The 23,317-nt window shown below is 42.3% G+C and overlaps 1 protein-coding gene across 5 annotated transcripts in view; it reads right to left on the reverse strand.

Moving 5' to 3' along the window:
• The window catches only part of JMJD1C (jumonji domain containing 1C), a 240,414-nt gene that overhangs the window by 202,115 nt on the left and 14,982 nt on the right, over nt 1–23,317 (reverse strand). Inside the window, exon 1 of one of the 5 annotated variants that reach the window (XM_078150739.1) lies at nt 1,329–1,707. The exons of 2 other annotated variants lie outside the window; for them this stretch is intronic. The gene's annotated coding sequence lies outside the window, so the exon portion shown is untranslated. Of the gene's footprint in view, nt 1–1,328; nt 1,708–23,317 lie in introns of those variants that run through there. 2 more of the 5 variants (XM_078150735.1, XM_078150733.1) reach the window with 2 other exon arrangements.

Consider the following 23,317-nt stretch of genomic DNA (forward strand, 5'->3'; position numbering starts at 1 on the left):
TCTCTCTCTGTTTCTGTGTCCATCTCCCTATGTCGCATATTCCATCCCCCTCCATCCAGAAAAACCCTGGTGTGTCTCTGTCTCCCTATGTCGCACATCCCATCCCCCTCCATCCAGAAAAACCCTGGGGGGTCTCTGTCTCCCTATGTCGCACATCCAATCTCCCTCCATCCAGAAAAACCCTGGGGGGGTCTCTCTCTCTGTCTCTGTGTCCATCTCCCTATGTCGCACATCCCAAACCCCTGCATCCAGAAAAACCCTGGGGGGGTCTCTCTCTCTGTCTCTGTGTCCATCTCCCTATGTCGCACATCCCAAACCCCTCCAACCAGAAAAACCCTGGGGGGTCTCTCTCTCTGTCTCCATCTCCCTATGTCGCACATCCCAAACCCCTCCAACCAGAAAAACCCTGGGGGGTGTCTCTCTCTCTGTCTCTGTGTCCATCTCCCTATGTCGCACATCCCAAACCCCTCCATCCAGAAAAACCCTGGAGGGTCTCTCTCTCTCTCTGTGTCCATCTCCCTATGTCGCACATCCCATCCCCCTCCACCCAGAAAAATCCTAGAGTGTCTCTGTCTCTGTCTCCCTATGTCGCACATCCCATCCCCCTCCACCCAGAAAAAATCCTAGTGTGTCTCTGTCGGTCTCTGTGTCCGTCTCCCTATGTCGCATATCCCCTCCCCCCTACCCAGAAAAAATCCTACTGTGTCTGTCTCTGTCTCCCTATGTCGCACATCCCATCCCCCTCCACCCAGAAAAAATCCTAGTATGTCTGTCTGTCTGTCTCCGTCTCCCTATGTCGCACATCCCATCCCCCTCCACCCAGAAAAAATCCTAGTGTCTGTCTCTATGTCTGTCTCCCTATGTCGCACATCCCATCCCCCTCCACCCAGAAAAAATCCTAGTGTGTCTGTCTGTCTGTCTCTGTCTCCCTATGTCGCACATCCCATCCCCCTCCACCCAGAAAAACCCTGGGGTGTGTCTGTCTGTCTCCGTGTCTGTCTGTCCCTGTGCCGCATATCCCATCCCCCTCCACCCAGAAAAACCCCGGGGGGAGTGCGTTTGTCTCTCGGTCTCCGTCTCTGTCCGTCTCCCTATGTCGCATATCCCATCCCCCCCACCCCGGGCTCCGCCAAGCCCATTCGGACCCTTTTCAGGATCCCGAGCCCGGGGTAGACCGCCCCGTCCCCCTCTCTAGGGCTGCGGCCAGGGGTCTTCGTGCCGTGCGGACCCCCGGGTCCACCCGGCTCCATCCGATGGGCCCCCGCCCCGGCGGGAGCCGCCTCGGGTGGCAGAGCCCCAGCCCCCACCCATGCGAGCCCAGCTCAGACCAGCATCTCCGGCCTCCCGGTGGTGGTCGTTCATCGATGCCGCAGGAAGGACACTCGGACCTCCGCCCGCCTGCCCGCAATCCGGGCCGGACTGTTCCTCTCACTGCCCGCGCTGGGCTCTTGCTCTCACCGCCCGCGCTGGGCTCTGCGGTCTGATCTGCAGCCCGGATGACCCCCGCCTTCCAGTTGGTTCGCCGCGCCCCTCGGTATGTCGTCGTCGCCGCCAACTACGCCCAGGAATCAGCTGCCCCCCAGCTCAGGGCTCGTCTCCCCCTGCCGAGGCAGCCGTGTGGCCCCCCACGAGGGGCACCCTGGGGCGACAGGGGTGGGGGCGGGGGCGGAGCCGTGGGATGGAGCCTGCGCTCCCTCCCCTTCGCCTCCACTGCCGCTGCCGCCGCTCCCCTATGCTGCCATGGTTACGGCATATGCACTGCGGTACTACATTTCGTCTCCCTCCGCCTGCGGAGAACCGAGAGACAGAAAAGAGTGCCCCGCCCGGCGGCGGAGGAGTCACTGCGCCAAAACGGCAACGAGGCAGAGCGGGGAGGGCTGCGGACTTGGGGTGCAGAGGCGTCGAGGCACGCCCTCAGATCTCCTTCTCCCTGGATGCCAGGATGCCCTCTGCTTTGGCATCAAGGTTCTAGGCAGTGGCACCCATATTTAGGTTGCTGCAAAATTCTGGGGTTTTTTGTTTGTTTTTCAAACGCAATTTTAATCCCGATACCCGGGGTGGGGGGTGGGGGTAGAAACAGGAGAAAACTCCACCCTCACTATAGAAATTACAATTAAAAGTTCAGCAAATCACAAGACAGAACAAGAGATTCGTTTTTCCTACCGGTCCAATCACCATGAGCTAGCCCGCTCTTTCTCCCTCCCATGGCACAAAGACCACACCTTGATGGAGGCGGTTCTCCGTTCCGGGCCTCCTCAACCTCCAAACAGGGGAGTCAGTCCACCTTCACAGCCTCCTCTGCAAAAAATGCTTTAAGAATATTTTCATCAAATACCACTGAGCTAAAGACCCCTGGAATCAGTCCTGTGATAACCAAGGAGGTGGGCCCCGCATAACTTAAAATCCTTTTGCCCCATAATCCAATTCAGCTTCTTGGATGAGGATAAAGACACACTCTACTCTAATAATAATTTTTTATACTGTCTTTGGTTTTTATGGGAATACGTAAAATAAAAGCCAGGTTTTTAATCGTTTCCTTTGGGGGACACACACACAAACTCCTTGGATCAAAGGCATATCCTTGAGATAGAACAGGGCCATACTGGTTGTGCTGAAGAAATAAGAATGGGTAGAGGACAATTTTACAGAGGGTTCTTTGAAATAGTATATTTCATTGTGCCAATCAAATGGACAAGACAATCAACTGAATTTCTAGAGAAAAATAAAGAAGCACAGGTCCATAAGCTCTGGATAAGCCCCATCTCTGAGGTCACAACATAATGTCAACAGATCAAATTTCATTTAAGACATCAGTTCTCTACCTACACTAATATATAAACTATGCCTTTGCTAACTAACCATGTTGAAAATCACAGGCTGCAATTTCCAAAATCTTAGCTGAGCTTTTAGAGCCAATGTATTGAAACAGTGGAAAACTTTATGAAAGGGAAGGGAAAAAAGAACAGGTCCAGGAGACCTGGATTAAGACCTGCTTGTCAAAGATCAGCTTTATGACCTTGACCAGGACATGTAACCTGATGATTTTCCTAAAAATGGAGATTGCTTGTGCCCTAATTTACTAGAATGTTGTCAGGGCAGATAATACAACATACTCAAGTATTGTGAGTCCTCCTAAAGAAGACATTCTGAAAACTGAAGGCACTACTATCATACTGGTGCTTGACTATAAATGCTTTGGATGGGGTCAAGGCCATAACACACTAGAACAAAGACTAACTTGGGAATACCCTGGTCTCAAAGTTATCTTTCCTGAGTAAGATGGATTGTGGACTTAGTTGACGAGCCTAATTATTACATTAATTAGAACAGGAGAGCTAATGATAACTACCAGAACCAGTCTAATCATGCAACTCTCCTTTTCCATAAACCCTAGCGGCTCCTGATTACTTTAAGGATAACCTGGCCCCTTCCAAGCTTTCCAGTATTCCTATTACTCCCCTCCTCAAACTCTGGCCTCCCCACTCTTCCTCACCCATCCCCCTCCATCTCTGATTCTAGCCAGCTTCCCTGGCTGTCCCCAATGCCTGGAGTTCTCTCCCTCGTGCTCTCCCTGGCTTCCCTCAAGTCTCAGCCAATGCCACCATCTGGCAAGGAGACTTTCCCAATGCCATCACTCTAAGATTACCTAATTTATCTTGGACACATCCTATTCGTACATAGATGGTCATATACTGTTTCTCCCACTAGACTGTGAGCTCCCTGAGAGCAGGGCCTCTTTTTTACCCTCCTTTGCATCCTCAGTGCACAGTGTCTGGCACATAGCAGGTACTCGATAAATAGTTGCTGCTGATAGTGCTTTAAAAGACATTACAAATCTCTGTACAGATAAGAACTCCCAGCCTTTATTCAGGATGGGGTATTATCTCCAAAGGCTCTCTGCTCAGTCTTCTCTTCCCACAGTTTCTTTGGTCTTAATTATATGTGTACATATGATCACATATGTGCAGATGACTCCCAAACCTGTATATCTAAATCAATTTTTGCCAAAGCTCTGATCCCATTTCTCGTAACCGAACACCGGAAATCAAGGGGCCAGTGGATAGAATGCTGAACAAATCAGGAAGAAGGAATTCAAATCCTGATTCTGACATTTACTAGCTGGGTGACCCTGGGCAAGTCACTTAATCTCCAAAATGAGGGGTTGACATCAATGGTCTCTAAGACCCCTCCCAGCTCGACACTTACGATCCTCTGACTCACTTGGGAATGACCCACAATCACTGCAAACTCAACATTTCCAAAATTAAATTAATCACCATCCACATTCCCTAATTATGTTAATGGCACCATTACGCTCCCAATCTCCTCAACACAAAGTCTGCCAGCAACCAAAGGGCCAGAGAAGGGGGGCACACCAACAAAGCCAACAACAAGCAAGCAAACAGGCAGAGATATCATTTCAGCAAGACTAGAAAGAACCCAGAGGTAGACAGATGTACAAGCTGCAGGACATTCAGTCCAGAGACAGCAGACCCAGAGAGCCCTAGAGTGGCTCAAAACTCACAAAGATGCACCCAGAAGGCCCCAGGAGCATCAGAGATCAGAGGTGGCTGAGGCAGGGGTCAATGCAAGAACGGACTGATCCGCGACACCCAAGGACACCAAGAGACTTAGCATTCTATACTGAACCACCACAGAGGCCCTGCAGGTCCAGTGAACTAAAATTCAAAAGTCCATGGGGGTAACATTGTAAAGTGGTTCAGTACAGGAATCCAGGTGACCCAAGGAGAGATGAAACGGGGTCAAACAGCCCCTCTCAAGTCCCAATTCAAAAACTAAATCTGAAGACAGCGACCAATATGAAAAATTAATACTAATCTAGAGATACTCCCATAAGGAAAGAATAATTTCAGTAACAACTGCAAGCAGAAACTCCAAGAGAAAAAAACACATTTTCCACAATGACTAAATGAATACCTAGAAGAAACGAAGCAAGAGATAAAAATGAAATGAAGGCTCTGGAGAAATGAACGGAAGGAAAATAAATAACCCATTAGTGAAGGCAGTAAATATGAGCCAAGTAAACTGAAATAGAACAGAAATAACTATTATTTTAAAAAAACCACAAAAGATTAGGAAAATATAAGAAATTATAAGATATCAGAAGCAAATGACCTGAAAAATGAGTCATGGAGAAATAATTTAGGAATTGCCATACTCCCTTAAACAATGACTTAAAAAAAATTTAGACATGATATTTTGAGAAATCATAAAAATTTACACAGTTAGAACCAGAGTCTAAAAAAGATAGAAAGAGTCCATTGCTCATATTCTGAAAGGAACTCCAGGTCCCAGGGATACGACAGCAAAAATTCGGAATTCCCACAACAAAGCAAAAATAGTACAAGCTGCAAGCATCCAGAAAAAGATGACCTTCCTCTTTTCCCCTTGCTCATCTCATCATTCAGATGCCTTCTGCCATTACCCCTTTCTTCACTCCTGTCTCCCCTGAAAAAGTAGCCCTTCCCTTTGCCGAGGCAAAGCCCTCTACATGCACAAGTGCTCCCATTTCATCCCATCTTCTCCAGCAGATTGGCTCCTCTAGCGTCCTCACTGTCTCACTTAACTTCAATCTCTCCCTGTCTTCTGGTTGTTTCCCTACTGTCTATAAACATTCTCACTGTCACCCCAATCTTCAAAAGACCCTTACTTGATCCAGCCATCCCCACCATCAGCCTAGATCTCCATGCTAGTTTTGGCTAACTCCTTGAGAAGACTCCTTCAATCAATGCCTCTATCTCTCTTATTAATGCTATACTCATCATTCAAATGAAAGCGCTTTCTCTAGTTACCAATGGTCTCTCAATTGCCAAATCTTATAGCCTCTTCTTAATCCTCACTCTTTGACATTTCTACAGCTTTTGACCTTGTTCGTCACTCTTCTCTATAGGTTTCTGTGGCACTGCTCTCTCATGAGTTTCTTCCTACCTGTCCTACCACAAAGCCTCTTTTGCTAGATCTTCATCCATCTTGAGCCCGATAACCATGGGCATGCCCCATGGCTCTATCGTCTTCTCTTCTTCCTCTATATTATTTCACTTAAGTGTGAACTGGATGTTCTGTATACATCTTAAACTCAGCATGTCCAACACTGAACTCATCGTATCTTCCTTCAAAATGCTCCCATCCTTCCTAACTTCTCTCTTCCTGTCAAAGGCACCCTCATCCTCCCAGTCACCCAGGCTTGCAACCTTCATGCTCAACTCCTCACTCTCTTTCATGATCTCCAATCTGCTGCCAAGTTCTGTCATTTTGTTCTTTGCAACATCTCTCAAGTATGCCCCCTTCTCTCTTCTGATGCTACAACCACCCTGGTCCAGGCCCTCTTCACCTCATGCCTGGACTATAAGTTTCTCCCCACTCAAACCTATCCTCTACTTAGCTATCAAAGTGATCCTTCTAAAGGACAAGTATGAGTCCATTCAGTTAATTCCAGTGGCTTCCTCTTACCTCCAGGATCAAATATAAAATCTTCTGTCTGGCTTTTAATGTCCTCCATAATTTGGCTCCTTCCCACTTTTCCAGTGTTCTTATATCTCACTCTTCCAAATGTACTCTACGATCCAGTGACATTGGCCGACAAGAAACTCCATCTCCCACCTCTGGAAGTTTTCATTGGCTGTCCTCCGCGCCTGGCTATTTCTCTCTGCTCAAGTCTGCCTCCTGGCTTCCCCAGCTTCTTTCAAGTCATGACTACAGCTCCTCTTCCTGCAAGAAGCCTTTCCCAGTCGTTCTTAATCTCAGTGCCTTCATTCTGATATTCTCTCTGATTTACCCTGTGTGTGTCTTGTTTGTACATAGATGTTTGCATGCTGCTTCTCCCATTAGCCTGTGACGTCCTTGAGAAAAAGGACTATTTTGGTTTTGCCTTTCTTTGCAGCCCCAAAACTCAGCATAGTGCCTGGCACACAGTATGCACTTGGCAAATGCCTGTTTACTTGACTGCGACACATTCAACTTTATATGGCAAAACCAACATGCCACAAGAAGTGACTGGAAATGGCCTGCATGAAAAGGCCAATGCAAATGTAAAACGTCCCACTGAACGATTTTCTTTCCTGAGGCTTCAATACATTGCCAGTAGGTAGAGGTGTTTTAGTAGCAGCTGCCTACCTTTCCCATTTCTAGTCCTTGCTCCAGACCTAACATGGTGAAACATTCCAACCCCCCACCCCCATCCTGGTGGTCAAGAGTTACAAGAAGCTCACAATTCTTTATTACACCCAATTCCCTGACCGAGGGGCTATACTAAAAATCCCAATTGATACAAAAGTTGGGGGTGGGGATGGGGAAAGTAGCCATTGATACAGGCGAAAATAAATACTCCACATGCTCTCCCTTCTTTTCCTATATAGAGACTGTCAAATAGAAGCTTCACATCTAGCAGAGTACCCACTGCCTCCCCAACCCCTGTGGAAAGAGGTGCCAAATATTCTATGTGCACTTCCTATACACAGGAACCAAAGCTCTAAGTGAACTGAGTCCAATTCATTCTTAAACTATAGGCTACACCCTCCCAACCCCTCTCCATTAATTGTACTCTAGTGGTATTTCCTTTTCTCCACAGTATGGCTAAATGCCATAATGAAGAAGAGGCTTCATCATTAAGACCTCATAGTCCTAAAAGAGTATTTCCCAAAGTGATGGTCCTCAATATCATGAACACAAAAACCAATAACGAAATGTAGGGACTTTCTTTGATTGTAGGAAGGGACACATAAGCAAGTATAATGAAATTTAGAATACAGTACAACCACAAATACGCAATAAAAACTGGCTGACCTATCTATGTACAAAGGAAAGAGTTCTTTACAAGCATGCCAGGTGCTTCTTTAAGATTATTCAACTAAAAAGGGACCTTTTATAAAACAGCGCTCCTAAACAGCCACATTGGGTGATAATCAACTTTGATAGACTCAACCCTTCTCAACAACACAAGGATCTAAGACATCTCCAAAGGCCTCATGTTGGAAAATGCTATCCCCATCCAAAGAAAGAGCTATAGAGTCTGAATGCAGATCGAAGCAGACTATTGGCTATTTTTCTTCTTCTGCTGCGTTTTGTTTCCTCTTTCTAGTGGTTCCTCCTATTAGTTCTAATTCTTACTTACAACATCACTAATGTGAAAACGTTTAATAGGAATGTGTATGTGTAACCTAGATTGTGCAGTCTTGGGGAGGGAGGAGGAGAAAAACTTAAAACTCAAAAGCTTATGGAAGTGATGGTTGACAAATAAAAATTTTAAAAAATAAAATAAATAGTGCTCCTGATCAAAGGCATCTATTCACATAGGTTCAACAGTGGGAAGCTTCTTGATCTTTATTTCTAAAGCTGTAGTTCACACATGTGATAAAAGTCCAAAAAAAGTCTTCTACTTCCAACTAAAAACCAAGTCATGCCTCAAAAGCAAGCTAGAAAACAATATTCTGAGTGCTACATTGCTAGCCAAGTGTTTAGGTCATCTTCAGAATATCGTGAACTGGACATGAAGTCATTACGGTCCTTCTTGTGATAAAGGGGACAACTTCAAATGCCCAGAATGGTGAATACTGTTACTCTTCACAAGATCCAGAAATGCCCTGAAAACAGTTAGGCCTCATTCCATACAGTCATTTGGAGATCATTATTTTCTAGGACTGTTACCCAGGGTAGCAAGCTAGAGACTAAAGGTCAAATTGCAATGACTAAAAGCTTTTGAAGTGTCCAGGGTGTAGAAGCAGCAACCCTGACAGGCCTCTGAGAAAGAAGAGCTATGTTCTAACTCCTAGCTCTGACCCAGGAGAGCGATGGGCTCTCTGGCTAATCACTGGACCCCTCAGGTCCACTGTAAAACAAAAAGAATAAATGAGGAAATTTCCAAGGTCCCTTCCTGCAAATGGTACCGCAGTCTATCAGTGCCTGCATAGGATAGTCATATTCTCATTCTCTCTTGCTTCTATCTCTCTCTCCCCCCGCTTTCCCACCCCCCAAGAGACTGTTTCACATTTTTAAAGAGCCAGGAAATAGATGGCCAAAAGCCCAAGTTAGAGTGACAGTAAAAGTATTCTATCAGGAAATGTTAATATTTATTCATTCTCAGTGGGACGAAAGATACCTTTCTACATAACAAAGAAACTATATCATCATTAAATAGAAAAATAACAGCACTTTTACCTTGTTTCTCCTAATAAAACAAATTGTTTGTTCCAAACTACCACCAAGTAAGTGGAGGAATTTCTATGAGATTCCGAGTTTCAAATCTCTAATAACTCAAAAGTTGTCTTTCTTAGATCTGTGTTCATTTACTAGAATATCCTTTTCTCTCTTCATCTTAACTAGAAAACCTTAAATCAAGTGTATTTCACTTAATTTTTATACTATATTTAATTCTGCTTAGAATTTTACTCATTTACATTTAGGAAACATTGGAAAAACTAACTTCATCTTATAATTGTAACAACCATATTCTTAGATTATTTGGTATTAAGCTGAGAATGTCTCACCCCATATGGGGGGGAGGGGGACGAGGAGTGATTCACCCTATAGGCTCATTTTCATTCCACTTCCCCAAGAAATTTTAAAGTAACTACCAAAGTAACTAAAGATTCTTGACAACTCCATAAATGCCCAAGAAAAATAGGTCAAAAAGGGGGAAAGGTGAATTGGCATTCTATTTTCCTTGACCTCGCACATAAGGAACATTCTCATTCACATGTAGTTTCAAGAGTACCAAAAAGCCTTTTTCTTCTCTAGTAGCATTTTTCTTCTCACCATACAAACTTATCCTTAAAATATCCCAAGGAGTTTCAGGGCAAACATTCCTATTCTCATCTGCACAAAGAAAATTCACACAAACACCGATTCAGAAGCCAGGAGAGAAATACCAATTGCCCTCATCTAGCACTCTATTCTTTACACTACCTCATTTTATAAGATCTCCATGGAAGTTATCTTTCCACAAGAGCAAAAAAAAGTAAATGGGGGAAGGGTGGCACCATAAACCAAGAACAGTAGATCACCAGCAAGAGACATGTGCACAGTATTCCAGATTCGAAAATCTTATTCATCTTTTCCTTTATTTTTCCAAGGAATGAAAATACCCCATCTCATATACAATTTAGCAAGAGTAAATACACAACAGAGGAGATATTTTTTATTTCAACTAATCTCTGTATGTTTGTTTTTTAAAATGTCATGGCACGCATTAGCTACTCACAAAGAGTTATTTTCCAGTCTTGAATAAGTACAAAAATAATTAAATCATTACTAAAAGCACTTTGTGAATTATTGGGGCCAGAAACATTAGACTTTTCTTAAAAGTTAATTTCTTTTATGACTATATAACTGAGCTTACACATCATGAGTTTTGAGAAAACATTCTTTAAATTACAACACAATTATTTTTCTGTCCTCAATAACATTACATTTGGTTCACTGGTAACACTATTAATGTTATCAATAATTAATATTTATAATGCTTATTAGCAATTATTGAAATGACAAAGGACTTCAGGGCTTAGTTTGAAAAGCCATATACTCACACCACCTTCTGTGATCCTTAAACTCAAAGGTAGGGGTGGCACCGGGGAGGAGAGTGTTACAAAGATCTTCTCCTAACAGGCACATGTATACATTGTTACAAATTGGTCCAACCTAACTTTAGAAAGCCATTTGGAAATAGGCCCAAGGTTATCAAACCATATACCAAGCCATACCAATGCTAGGTCTACACCCCAAAGAGATCAAACAAAAAAAAAATGAGCCTTATAGACAAAAATGTTGATAGTGGCTCTTTTTATGATGCCACTAACCAAGTGCCCATCAACGGGGGAATGGCCAAATTATGACGCATGAATGTAACATTACTGTTCATGATGAAAGAGATAAATTTCAAAGAAACCTGGGAAGATTTGTATGAACTGATGCAGTGTGAAGTGAGTAGAAACAATTCATACAATAACATTGTAATGACAAACAACTTTGAAACACTTAAAAGTTCACATCCATGCTGTGACTAACCATGATTCTTAAGGACCTAGTCATGAAGTATGCTATCCACCTCCTGCCAGACAAGTGATGGATTATTAAAAGATATATGCATATACGCATATATACATACACACATCTATATCTATATCTATATCCATATCTATATATCTTTGGAAACAGAACTAAGATGGCAGAATGTTAGGAAGCTGTATGGCAAGCTCCCCTCCACCAAACTCTTCCTAAAAAATCCAGAAATCAGGGGCCAGCTAGGTGGCACAATGGGGAGAGCTTCAGACTCAGGGTCAGGAAGACCTGAGTTCAAATCTCACCTCAGACACTTTACACTAGCTGTGTGACCCTGGGCAAGTCCCTTGCCTCACCCACCCCCCCCCACAAAAAAAATCCAGAAACCCAAGATCCAGATTGAATCCTGATGGAAAAATCCAGCAAAAGTCACAGTCATTTGTCCAGCCCATCTCAACAGAGAGAGACAGACAGTGAGGTCTTCAGACACTAGGGAATAGGGTCAAGCCAGGAGCATTCCAGCACCCAGGGAGAAGACCATGCACTAGGGCAAGAGGGGTCCCAGACCTGTACTGGAGCACCACCAGGCCCATACTGAGGCACTGGCTGTGACCAGGAGGGGTGCTAACTGTAGCTATGTCACCCAATACCCAGTTTCAAGTCATAGATCCAGGGTGGATTGAAAAGGGGACCTGTGCCTGTGCACAGGGTGGGATTCCCAGTAGGAAAGTACTGGGCAGTATACTAATTTCAGAATCCAGGAGCAGCGGTGGGGCTCAGAGCTCAGACCTTAGAACAGAGTCTCGTTTCCAGCACCTAGCCCAGACTGCAGAAGAATAACCAGGGTAGAAATCCCAGACCAAAGGAGAGCCTACAATTCTGCCATTCTGAACCAACACAGCTTTTCAGCTGACTGATAGAGAAGGAGTCCAGCAGCATTCACTCTTGCGCAGACCCAAAACCAGCTCAGGAACTTATACAGCCCAGATCACAGGGGCAGCAATTAGACTTTGCCCAATTACTCTGACAGCCTGGAAAGCTTGCAGGTCCTTAGCCTGTGTCTGCCAGATCTGGGAATAACACAACACTCAAAACCCCAAGAAAGAAGCAACAGGACCAGCCAAAGGTTCCCTCCAAAAACATGGCAGAACCCAGGCCTGACATGGAGTCCAAAGTCAGGAAGTAGGGTGGAAGAATTAACAGACAAAAAAAAAAAAGAATTCCACCATAAAGTGTGATGTCAGAGAACCTCAGGACAAAACCCAGAAGCGAATGAATGACTGCAAAACATGTACAAGCAAAGACTCAGAAAAACAGAATGACCAAAAAAAGAAAATTCAACTAGAATTCTTAGAAGAGATGAAGCAAAAATAAAAAAAGAGAGAGGGCTAAAGCATGTTTTTATAAACAAAATGTGAGTGCTAGAGGAAAATATAGGAAAAGAAATGAGCGGTATGGAAGAAATAATTAGAAAGATATTAACAAGTTGGCACAAGATATACCAAACTCTGTCCAAACAACAAACTCCCTGAAAATTAGAATGGACCAAGTAAGAGCCAATGACTCTATGAGGCAACAAGAAATATTAAAATGAAGTCAAAAGACTGAAAATAGAGACATATATATTCTATTTTTTTCACTTAACCGTACATATTTGTTACAAAGGTTTTGTTTTGTTTTGTTCTATGGCGGCAGAGAAAATTTTTAACTGAAAAAAATGAAATGTGATTTAATAAAAAATACATTTTAAAAATTAAAGGTCCTCCTTAAAAGCCCTGAAAAAGGGTACCACTTGCAGTTTAGAATTTCTTCCAGGCCAAATGTCCTGGTTTATTAGTGAGTGAGGAATATAAAACAACTATAAATCCCAATCCAGGGAAGATCAGATTGGCAATAAGAAGTTTGTCCACAGTGGCACCTGGAGGCAAAGTCTAGAAAAAGCCCTTACCTGGCATCTATCCCAAGCTGACAAAGTCCCACTGAATGCATTAGCATCAAATCAGGTGATAATGATTACAGCAGAAACCCAATGAAGGGTTATATGATGATGACTATGCTCCTAAACCAAGTTCTAGATTAGTTTACTCAGAATGGTAAAGCGTCAAAGGCTGGACTTGAGTTCTAGTAGTCTCATTTTGCATACAGATGAACTCTCAGCCACATACATCACCCACAAATGCTCTACTTACACATTCGTGAACTTTGAAATCCCTTTATCTGATCACAATCTGTTTTCATTCCACCTCCCCCTCTGCCTTGCAACCTCAAACCCTGGACTTCAGCCTCACTATGACCTCCAATCCCTCCACTCCTCAAGTTATTTCCCAGGTCATCACCCACACTTACCACACTCTCTTCCCTTCCTCATTTTGACCCTTTGGTGAACTAGTTCCTATCTACAGTATCTTCTCTCTAGTTTCTTGGTTCCTTATCCCATCAACTATTTTGCCCTGCAAAGCCTCAGCCTTAGATTACTCCCACCATGTGCTGCTGCCTTCACTCCTACTCATGTGTCATTCAACAAAGCGCTGTGCACAATGAGGCCACTACAAATTATGCTACATAATCTCAACTAGGCCCTCACTGTGGCACCTTCACAATCCATTCACTGTCCCACTCACCACAGCAGCTTCTCCAAATCTTTTAACACCTCCTCCAAAGCCTCCCATTGCTCCCACCCCCACTTGCCGAGAGCTCCTTCTTATCCCCTCATTTTCCCCATCACTCAGATACCTCCTGCCTTATCTCCTGCTTCACATGTCCTGCATAAAAAGGCAGAGTTTCTCACTGACCAAGGCAAAAAAAAAAAGCCAAACAAACACACACAAAATCATTCTACATTCACAAAGGATCCTGATCTCATTTGGCTCTCCTCCTACCTCTGACCAATTCTCCTCAGCTTTCTTTGCTGCATTTTGTCCACGCTGAGCCCAATGACCATGGGGTGGCCCCCATGGCTCTGCTTTGGGCCTTCTCTTTTTCCTCAATACTATTTCACTCAATGATCTCATTATTTCCCAAGGATTCAATCATCATCTCTATGAACATGATTCCCCATCTATTTCTCTAGCCCTAACTTCTCTCAAATCTCCCAGCACTGCATTACCAACTGACTATTGGACAGCTCAAACTAGACATTCCATAGAACCTTGGCCCCAACTCTGGTCCAGGCCCTCATCATCTCAAGCCTGCAGTAAATCCTTCTCCACTCCAGTCCATCCATCCTCCAGCTCAGAGAGGTCAAATGTACTTTCCTAAACACAGGCCTGACCATGTCACTTCCCTGTCTGATAAACTCCAGTGGCTCTCTATCACCTTCAGGATCAAATACAAAGTGCTGTGTTTGGTTTTTAAGTCCCTTCATAACCTAGCCTCCTCCTACCTTCTGAATATTCTAAGCCCTCACTCACCTTATATACTCTGGGCAATCCAGTGGCACTGCCTTCCTTGAATAAGATACTTCTCCAGACTGGGAGGATTTTCCCTGCCTGTCCATCCCCTCCTAGACTAATAAAATGCTCTCCCCACTACTTATCTTCTCCCGATTTTCTTCAACTTCCAGCTAAAACGCTACTTTTTAAAAGCCTTTCAAGATCTCCTTCCTGCCTTCCATCTGTTCATTATCTCAAATTTATCCTAGATACAGCTTTCTTGTGCATGTATTTCTCCCATTAGACTGAGAGGGTCTTAAAAACAGAGGCCGTTTTGGTTTTTGCTTTTCTTTGTAATCCTAGTACTTAGCAGAGTGCCTTAAACATAGCAGGTGTTGCTTAGTAAACAATGCTTGAAATTTTTTTTTTATAGAACTGTTAAAAATATATTTATCCTTACACTTTACTGATATTTTGAACCCCTTCCTCCTCTTTATACTCAAATGTTTTAGTCCATTAACAAGCACAGATACGCACATCCTTGTACTGATTTTGGAAAGGCTGAACATTTGTGGCACATGAATATAATGACTATTACTATGAAATAAGTGATTCAGAGAACATGGGAAGACCTGAATGAACTGATACACAGCAAAGAATGTAGGACTAGGGGAACAGCACATGAATGACTACAATAATTTCAATGGTAATACTAGTAAAAGGCATTAATTCAACTTAGATTTATTAATCAAACGTAATTCCCTCCTCTTGGATAAAAGGAGGGGAATTACAAGTACAGAATGTTGCATGGGCTATCAAACAGGCTGCTTTATTAGTTGGTTTTGCTCAATTCTTGCCTTGTTGCTATTGTTACAAGAAAGAGCCCAGCAGGAACTGGCAAATTGGAAAAATTAATGGTATGCAACAAAGGAAAGTTATCAATAAGGAATACAAGAAAAGTAAGGATTCTTTGTCCTTAAAATGATGCAAAAGAGTCCCATGCATTATTTTAAAGTATTTTTTTCCCATCTTATCACTATCACAGAGCCATAAGAAACAAACTGGTTTAGAAGACTCTAAGGAAGGAATCTAATATGAGATACAAAATCATTTTCTACCTTGGAGATGACTCCATTATCCAAAATAAGTGAAGTTCTCAGAATACAGGGTGCCTCTGAGTTGCTCTCCCAGCCACAAAGTGCCCCCAATACTACCATGTTAATACAGTATTGGACTGGACTGGAACGAGGCCAGTGATATTCCAAAGCTGATCTTTCCTGAAAGGTGTACTCTAACTCTGAAATAACTGTCATCACAAGAGGATCCCTAGGAAGTCAGAATGGTTCCAAGGCCACCACCAAAGGGTTTAATTCCCTACAAAGAGTTTACGAGTTAGCTTTAATTTTTTAGGTACGTAGAACCAAGGCAAGTACAGAGCAGACCCTTCACAGCAGTTTTAAATTTAAGTACGTTCCCTAGATCTACAACCAATGGGTCAGCAACAAGAAACTCCACCATTTTGACAGTTTTGGGCTATCCCATGGCCTGCCAGCATTGTAAAGGGGAACACAATGGCTACAAGGCATCCCTCTAGCTTATAATTTACTCATGAGTAGAGCGATTAGTGCAGGGAAGTTTGGTCATACTTGCACATTTCTCTGGGCTAGATGTGAAAGCCTTTCAGGGCTTCCGTACTGACACAACTGATAAACCAGCTCTTCTGTCTTTGGATAAAGCTGGAGAAAGAATTCAGCAAAACACTGAGGGGGTGGCAAAAGAAGAGAGAAAGAGAAAGAGAGAAAAAGAGAGAGGGAGAGAGAGAGAGAGAGAGAGAGAGAGAGAGAGAGAGTGTGTGTGTGTGTGTGTGCGTGTGCGCGCGCGCACACGCGTGCTCAGTCTGCCCACTCCAAATGGTTTCTACAGGAACTACAGAACAAGGTTTCCTTGACTGCCTTCCAACAAGAGTTCTTTTCTTCCCTTCATTCTACAGTCACAGAATATTAATTTAATTTTCATGAAAAATATCTAGTGAGCATTTACACTGTAGAGCATATAATTCGTATTTTGTATGCAAGAGAAATTGTTTTAAATACAATCATGTTTTGAACTCACTTTAGAGTAATTAATGTTCTTATGTCTGTACATTTCATACTCATATTCATAGAACAATGAAACATTAAACAGAATTAAAAGAATTGTACTACTCTGATTTCTAAAGAACATTTGATTAAACCCAATCTACAATCCTTAAGAAAGGAACTGTGTGGGAGTTTTTTTCAGGAACCACATGGGAATTCCCTTTAATTATAGATACTTATGAATAATTACAAGATCTTTTAGATTTACAATCAACAAATATTGACTATATAGAATTTTAACTTATGTTTTAGCTCCATGTTTTCCAGTTTAAAAAAAAAACACAAAAAGAGATGTTTTTACTCAGCACAAATTCACATGAACAAAGCTAAGAGAACAGGACCAAAAAAGAAAGTACCACACATACCAATTCACAGCAAATATTTTGGTTACTCACAGGGAACAGGGATAAAGGAGAATATACCTCACGCAATTTCTGAAGGTGGCACTTGAGCAGTTGTATGAAAGACATCATTCCATGCACTAAGAAATGTCTAAGAGGCCACGGTGGTATGGGGGGAAAGCCCTGGAGTTGGAGTGGTAAATTCATCACAGGATTTAGAGTTTTAAATGACCTCACAGATCATCTAGCCATCCCTGCCACTTGATCTTACTCCACTAACATTCTTGCCACGCCACACAACTGGATCTCCACTTCTCTCCCTAGGATCAGACTAAATTGGCAAGATCTCACTCGATGTGGCCTGCCCCAGCCATCCAGTTTGGTTTCACCACCATCCAGCAGCCCAAATACAACACTGTCTTCCCAACACCACCTCCCCTCCCCTACATATATGCTCCTATTCTTGTCTGGGGAACCAAACAGATCAGTACTTCCACTGCTCCTGCCAATGGACTGTCATCTATGGCTCTACCACTATCTTTGTGACTTCACCCTTCCCCAGTATACCTTGCCTCCTTTTAGAAGGTAGACTCCTTGAGAGCATAGATTGTCTCATATTTATATTACAACTATTTAGCACAGTGTACATGTTAAGTTCTTAATAAATGCTTTTTCATTCATTCACCTATTCTGATCCTCACTTCACAGAGGCCAAGACAGGTTAAACTGTCCAAAGTCACATACGTAAGAAGCAGCAGATCCAAAATCTGAACCAGGTCTTCCAACATCCAACCCAACACTCTTCCCATAATACCAAAGTCCTCAAAAGATCAGTTTTCATAATGCTGGCTCTACCATTTACTAATCATTTTACTTCAAAAAAGTCAGTGTCTTTTCTGGCCTTCAGTTTTCTCATTTCTAGAGCTGGGACACAATGAGCATTGGCTATATCAGAGGAGTGAACTAAAAGCAAGTAAAGTAATAAAGGGTAAAGCTCTCTGAGACCCTAATCAGTTTGAGTCCTTCTACACGCATCATCCCACTAGAGGCAAAGCTGACACCAGCCCCTCGGCAGGGACGGCTAGGTGGCAAGACCGGCTCTGTGGTGACAACACATCCTTTTCCCCTTTCATGTTGGCTGCACACACAGAATCAATAGCAAAAGAATAAACAGAAATTAATGCAGAGCAGTTCAATTTCAGGTAGCTTTGGCATGGGAGGGTACTACTAGGCCTTGGGAGCATCAGAAAAGGCTTCATGGAGAATATGGTATGTGAGCTGCACTGTTAAATAAGAGAGGGACTCTGAGGCATGGGAGAAAGTCAATTCTTCTGCAAACATAAGTCTACCCCGACTTTCTCCTTGTTCCATCTCGTCCAGTACTATCTCCATCTCTTAACACGGCAAGCACATCATGGACTGAGTTGTTAAGAGTTAAATGCAGTGGTTTCATGGACATAAATGAAAATTAGATGCTACTAGATTACTGGCAGCTTTGTTCCCCTTTTCATTGATAAACAATCTTGGGATGATCTGGCTACACTGAGTTTCCCACAAAGCTTTTTGTAGATGTGTTTTCCCTCTTTACTGCTTTACTATTTTACAAAGTGGCACTGCTTATAATATTCTACTGTCTTTTCCATAACGTTTTGCCAGCGAGTTTATGTTCTAAATGAGTGTTGTGTTTGGCTGCCATTTCTCTCTACTTGGCAAGGACATGAAGTGTTTGCTGACGGCAGCAGCTTCTGGCCTCTTTTCTTTTGTCTCTTTTCAGCTTGTTTGAATACAGGTCAGTCGAATGCAGTGTAATTGCCTTCAGTCTCTTCCTCCAATCATCATCCTTTAGGTGTCCGGTACTGATTGGCTCCTTTGATTTATCAATATTCTGACTGCACACAGGTAGCCGCTGATCAAGAAAGGCTTGTCATGCCAGTAGCCAGTAAGCTAGAATCAACCTAATTTTTCATTATATATGCAATTTGGTGCTCACCATATCTACTGTCTTCTGAATCTGCTCTGGAAGAATAAATTAAATAATGCACAGGGAGAGGATTCTTGTCTAACAGTGTGTTGCCAACAAAACCAAAGATACAAAATGGCTCTGAAAGTACTCATTCTTTTTTTTTCCTTCTCTTGCAATTAACTAGCATTAAGAGTCAGCTTAGCTCTGATAAGCCAAATAAGGAATGGGTAAGAACAAGAGAGGGAAACCTCCCCATCTTTTCTTTCTTCTTTTCCCATTTGTCTCCCATTATCAGGGGTGGCCATAAAGGTAAAAATACTGTCCAATTTCTTCATTGCAAGGATCCTTCTTAATTCTTTCTAAAAATGTCTGAACACTCAAAATTTAAATAGATGCAATTGTCTGATAATTAGATTACCAATTTTCTGATAAAACTGACTTCTCTGAGAGAAGAGAGAAGTTTTGCCTGCCTAATTCTTTCCAGGCAAAGAGGAGAAATCCTACGTACCCTTCTAAGCCACTGTGGCAGGTAGCTGCCATAGGTCACTTGGGTACATCCCAAGAAGAAATTTTCATTTCCACTCAAAACACACCTGTTTATCAGCATGGCAGACACATTTCAGACAGTGCTTTCTCTTCAATCATAAACGGGAAAATCCAACCTAACAAATTTTTTTTTATAAAGACCTGGCTCTTTTTAACAACACATCAAAGATGTCTCTTTTCTTTTCTGAGAGATAATTTGGACTTCCAAAGCAGATTTTTCCTTCTTAATGTGACTAAGAGAGACTTTTAAATAACTCAGGATATGGCAGTTCTACTGTTAGGAAGATAATGAACATAAAAAGAATAAAGGTCATAAAACTCTGTTATAATGTAAAGCTCCTTAAAAGGAGGGATTTTTAAATTCACTATATTTGTGTCTCTAGTGCCTAGCACAATGCCCAGGACATAGCAGGTACTTAATAAATAAATGTTTGCTTTACTGAAAAATTTATAAACAAAATTATTAATTCTCTAATTACTAACCCAATGTCTTAAAACCAATATGACAAAAGACAAAGAAAAAGCAATGCTAAGATACTTTGCTGAATTGTGCCCAATTCAAACAATGACGGGCATATTGCAGTCCAAGTTGAGTGGAGAATTAGAGCGCTTAAGAAGACAATACACAACAATAAACTCAATACACTTAGGCCTGAATCACTTGGGTAATCCTAACCTTGAATTTATGATATAAGTAAGTCTCTAGTCTAAATATCCAGGCAGTAACCTAAATTCTCTACCTGTCTTAACAATGAACTACTAGGCAAAATTCGACAAAGGCCAGACTGTAGTCATTACTTAGGAAATAACTCATTTTCTAGGCTACCCTCTTTCTTTCTTTGAATTTCTCTTTCCTACTTTGCATTACTGCTTCCTTTATCTTCCCTTTTCAGACTAAATCTGTTTTGATTTTCAGAGTTACGGAACTGGTTTTAGATGCATTATCTATGTAATTTAGGAGAGTTTCCCGGCTGTGGAGATTCGGCTTAGTGACTGAAATCTGCATTTATAAAAATGAGCATAAGTATTAAAAAACATATACTTGGGAAATCCACAAATTTATTGGTATAGTTGTCTTAATGAGACCCAAGTAATACCTCCCAATAGCCTTTCCATTATTTTATGTGGAACAAACTCTTAACGTAAATCAAGATTAGAAAGAGGCAACTCAACTTCTTCCTTTCACAAACAAATCTGCCTATAGGTTTGGCACTCTCATATACCTGACAGGTGGCTCAGTGCAAATAGAAGTAATAAAATAATAAAAGGCAAAAGATAAGATTAAAAAGGCCCCAAACTAATTCACTCCAAGAACATTTCCATTGGAAAGAAAAAAAAATTGGAGAGGAAATCAAAGGAAGCTTTTTCTTCCTGCTGGATGATCTATTTGTCCTCACTTTTAAATACTTTTCAAAAGTGACAAAGTATTTAATACAAAGCTGATAATTAAAACACTTTTTAAATATCAGTTTCTGAATTACTGAAGTATTTAAGAACACTCTCAATTTCAAAAAGTAGCTCATATAATATTTATGGAATTTGCCCTTTTCTAATAGATCCAAAATGTATCCCATATGCTCTCTGCATGAATCATACCATGACATCGCTAAACTATTTAATGCTGAGAGTTCAAGAAAATATTTCATTTTCAGATTACATTTTAGCTTTTAGAGACCTGCACAAGCTGGCTTCACCTTACCATTCCAGCTTTGGTAGACATGAGCCCCTTCCCACATTCTGAGGTCTAAAATCAAACTAATTTCTTTGATGTTCTTCACACAAACTCCATCCACCTTAGCCTTCCTTGCATCTGCCATCCTCCATGCCAAGAGCACATTCTCTCCTCATCTCCAGTTGAAAAAACCCCTTACTTCCTCTTACAAGACTTAGCCCAAGCTCCCCCTTCAACTCAAAGCCTTTCCTGATCCATTTCCCCCTCCCCAAACTACCTTGTATTTACTCTGTATGGACCTATGTAGGTACGTGGTGCCACCTGACAGAGATAGAATGTAAGCTCTATGCCTCTCAAAAGACAGGCAAGCCAGCCAAGCTTCATGAAGCAGCAGGGTACCCTGAAGGGGAAACAGAAAAAGAGCACATGTCAGCTAAGTCAAACCAACTTAATTCTTTCAAGCCTGAGACCAGACCTGAAATTTGTCAGTGTTACCCAAAAGACAGAGACAAGGCCACCATTTCCCCTCAGATCCTGAGGGGGACATCCCTGAATGCTAAACCCAAAAGCTTTAGAAATAGCGGTGTCCTTCCAATAACCAGAACTGCTTTCAGCCCAGAGGCCGCAGCCATCATTGAGGGGATAAGTCACTGTGTAAAAGGGGCCCACCTTCCTCATCACCACCTTAAAAGAGACCACAGAAGTCCCTTTGGCGCATTCAGTGGTCTTGCTTCCAGTTCAGCCTCGCCCACCCTTAACCACTTCCACCTTGGACACCTCCCCATAGACCCTGATGAGAGCAGCCCAGGCCCCTAAACCCAAACCTTGGGAACAGCCAGACTTCCAGTCCAGTGCCCTCAGCCATCCTCCCAGCCCCATCCAATAGTTCACACGGTTCTGCATCAGAAATGGATATGATTTTTATTGGTGGACTTGACATCAAAGAAGAGGCATTTCCATCTGCTTTGCTGTTCTACCCTCAGGGACTTTTCTATCTGACTGGTAGCTTTTTCCCAGGCATTGTCTCCTCCACAAAAATGGAAGCTCCCGAAGAGCAGGAACCATCTTCTTCTTTGTATTCCCACCCAATGCCTGGCACATAGTAAGGGCTTAATAAATGATTCATCCCTTCAATCAAGGTCCTTCAGGACACCCCAGCATGAGGCTTTGATTGACAGGACAGTGTTTAATTAGGGGTGGAGAAAGGAATGTCAGTGTTTTGTCTGTCAGTCCTGAAACAGGGATTCACCATTTGAAAAAATGATAGGATCTTTTTGTTTTCTTCAAAAACTCAATCTAGTTTCCCAGTCTCCTTCCCCTCCCCACACTCTCTCTGAGGTCTTCCCCTCCTCTCTCTCCCCTTTACTTCCCCCTCCCCCTTCTCTTCTCTCTTTCCCTTTCTCTCCCTTCTCCTTCTCATTCCCCTTCTCCTCTTCCTTCTTTTTCCCCTCTTCCCCCCCCTCCCCCCACCCATGGTTCACATACCCTCAGTTCTGAGGGTAGCAGCTACAGGGTCCAAGCTCTTCAAAGCCTCACAACTCTCTCCCTTTGCCCCCACTGCCACACCCTCCTCTAGCACACATGAGGCAGAAGTAGAAAAATAACCATAATATGGGAATGTAAAAAATATAACAACTAAGGGAAGAAACAAAGACATTCAGAAAGCAAATGTCAAAACCTAATCACTAATTATCCCTCACAAAAGTTACCATAAATCCCATAATCTCCAATAAGAGGTATATTGAGCAGGATAGTTTAAAATGTTTAATGCATCCCTCCCATATAATACAAATGCATAGGAAAAATTTCCATTAAAGTTAATGAGACTCTTATTATCACTGGTCCAGCACAGCAAGTCTGAGATTAGTTTTTACTCTACTATAAACGGCATAGAGAATGTCTGTACCTTCACACTCCTGTTATTGAATAAAATTAGAGGTCACTTATTATTAAGCATTCTATTGTCTCCTATGCCCATACTGGTATTAAAAACAGTCTATAATATAGCCTAAGATTTTTCTAAGAAAAATTACATTTTCCTACTCTGTCTTTACCCTTAAAAATGTCTCTATTTAAATGTAAATTTTGGTTTCCACTAGGGACAGGCTAATAGCGTTTCCATAGTAACAGAGGCAAAAAAGTAAATCAATTTCTCCATAAAGGGTAACCTTTTGTATAAATAATAGTTCTGTCTTTTAAAACGCATCGATTTTATAAAGCAAGGTACAATACACAACCTATAAAAGCACTGAATGTATCCTCATCAAAGCATT

The sequence above is a fragment of the Phascolarctos cinereus genome, unplaced genomic scaffold (genome assembly GCF_003287225.1).
Source record: "Phascolarctos cinereus isolate Bilbo 61053 unplaced genomic scaffold, phaCin_HiC Scaffold_3;HRSCAF=262, whole genome shotgun sequence".
Classification (NCBI taxonomy): Eukaryota; Metazoa; Chordata; class Mammalia; order Diprotodontia; family Phascolarctidae; genus Phascolarctos; species Phascolarctos cinereus.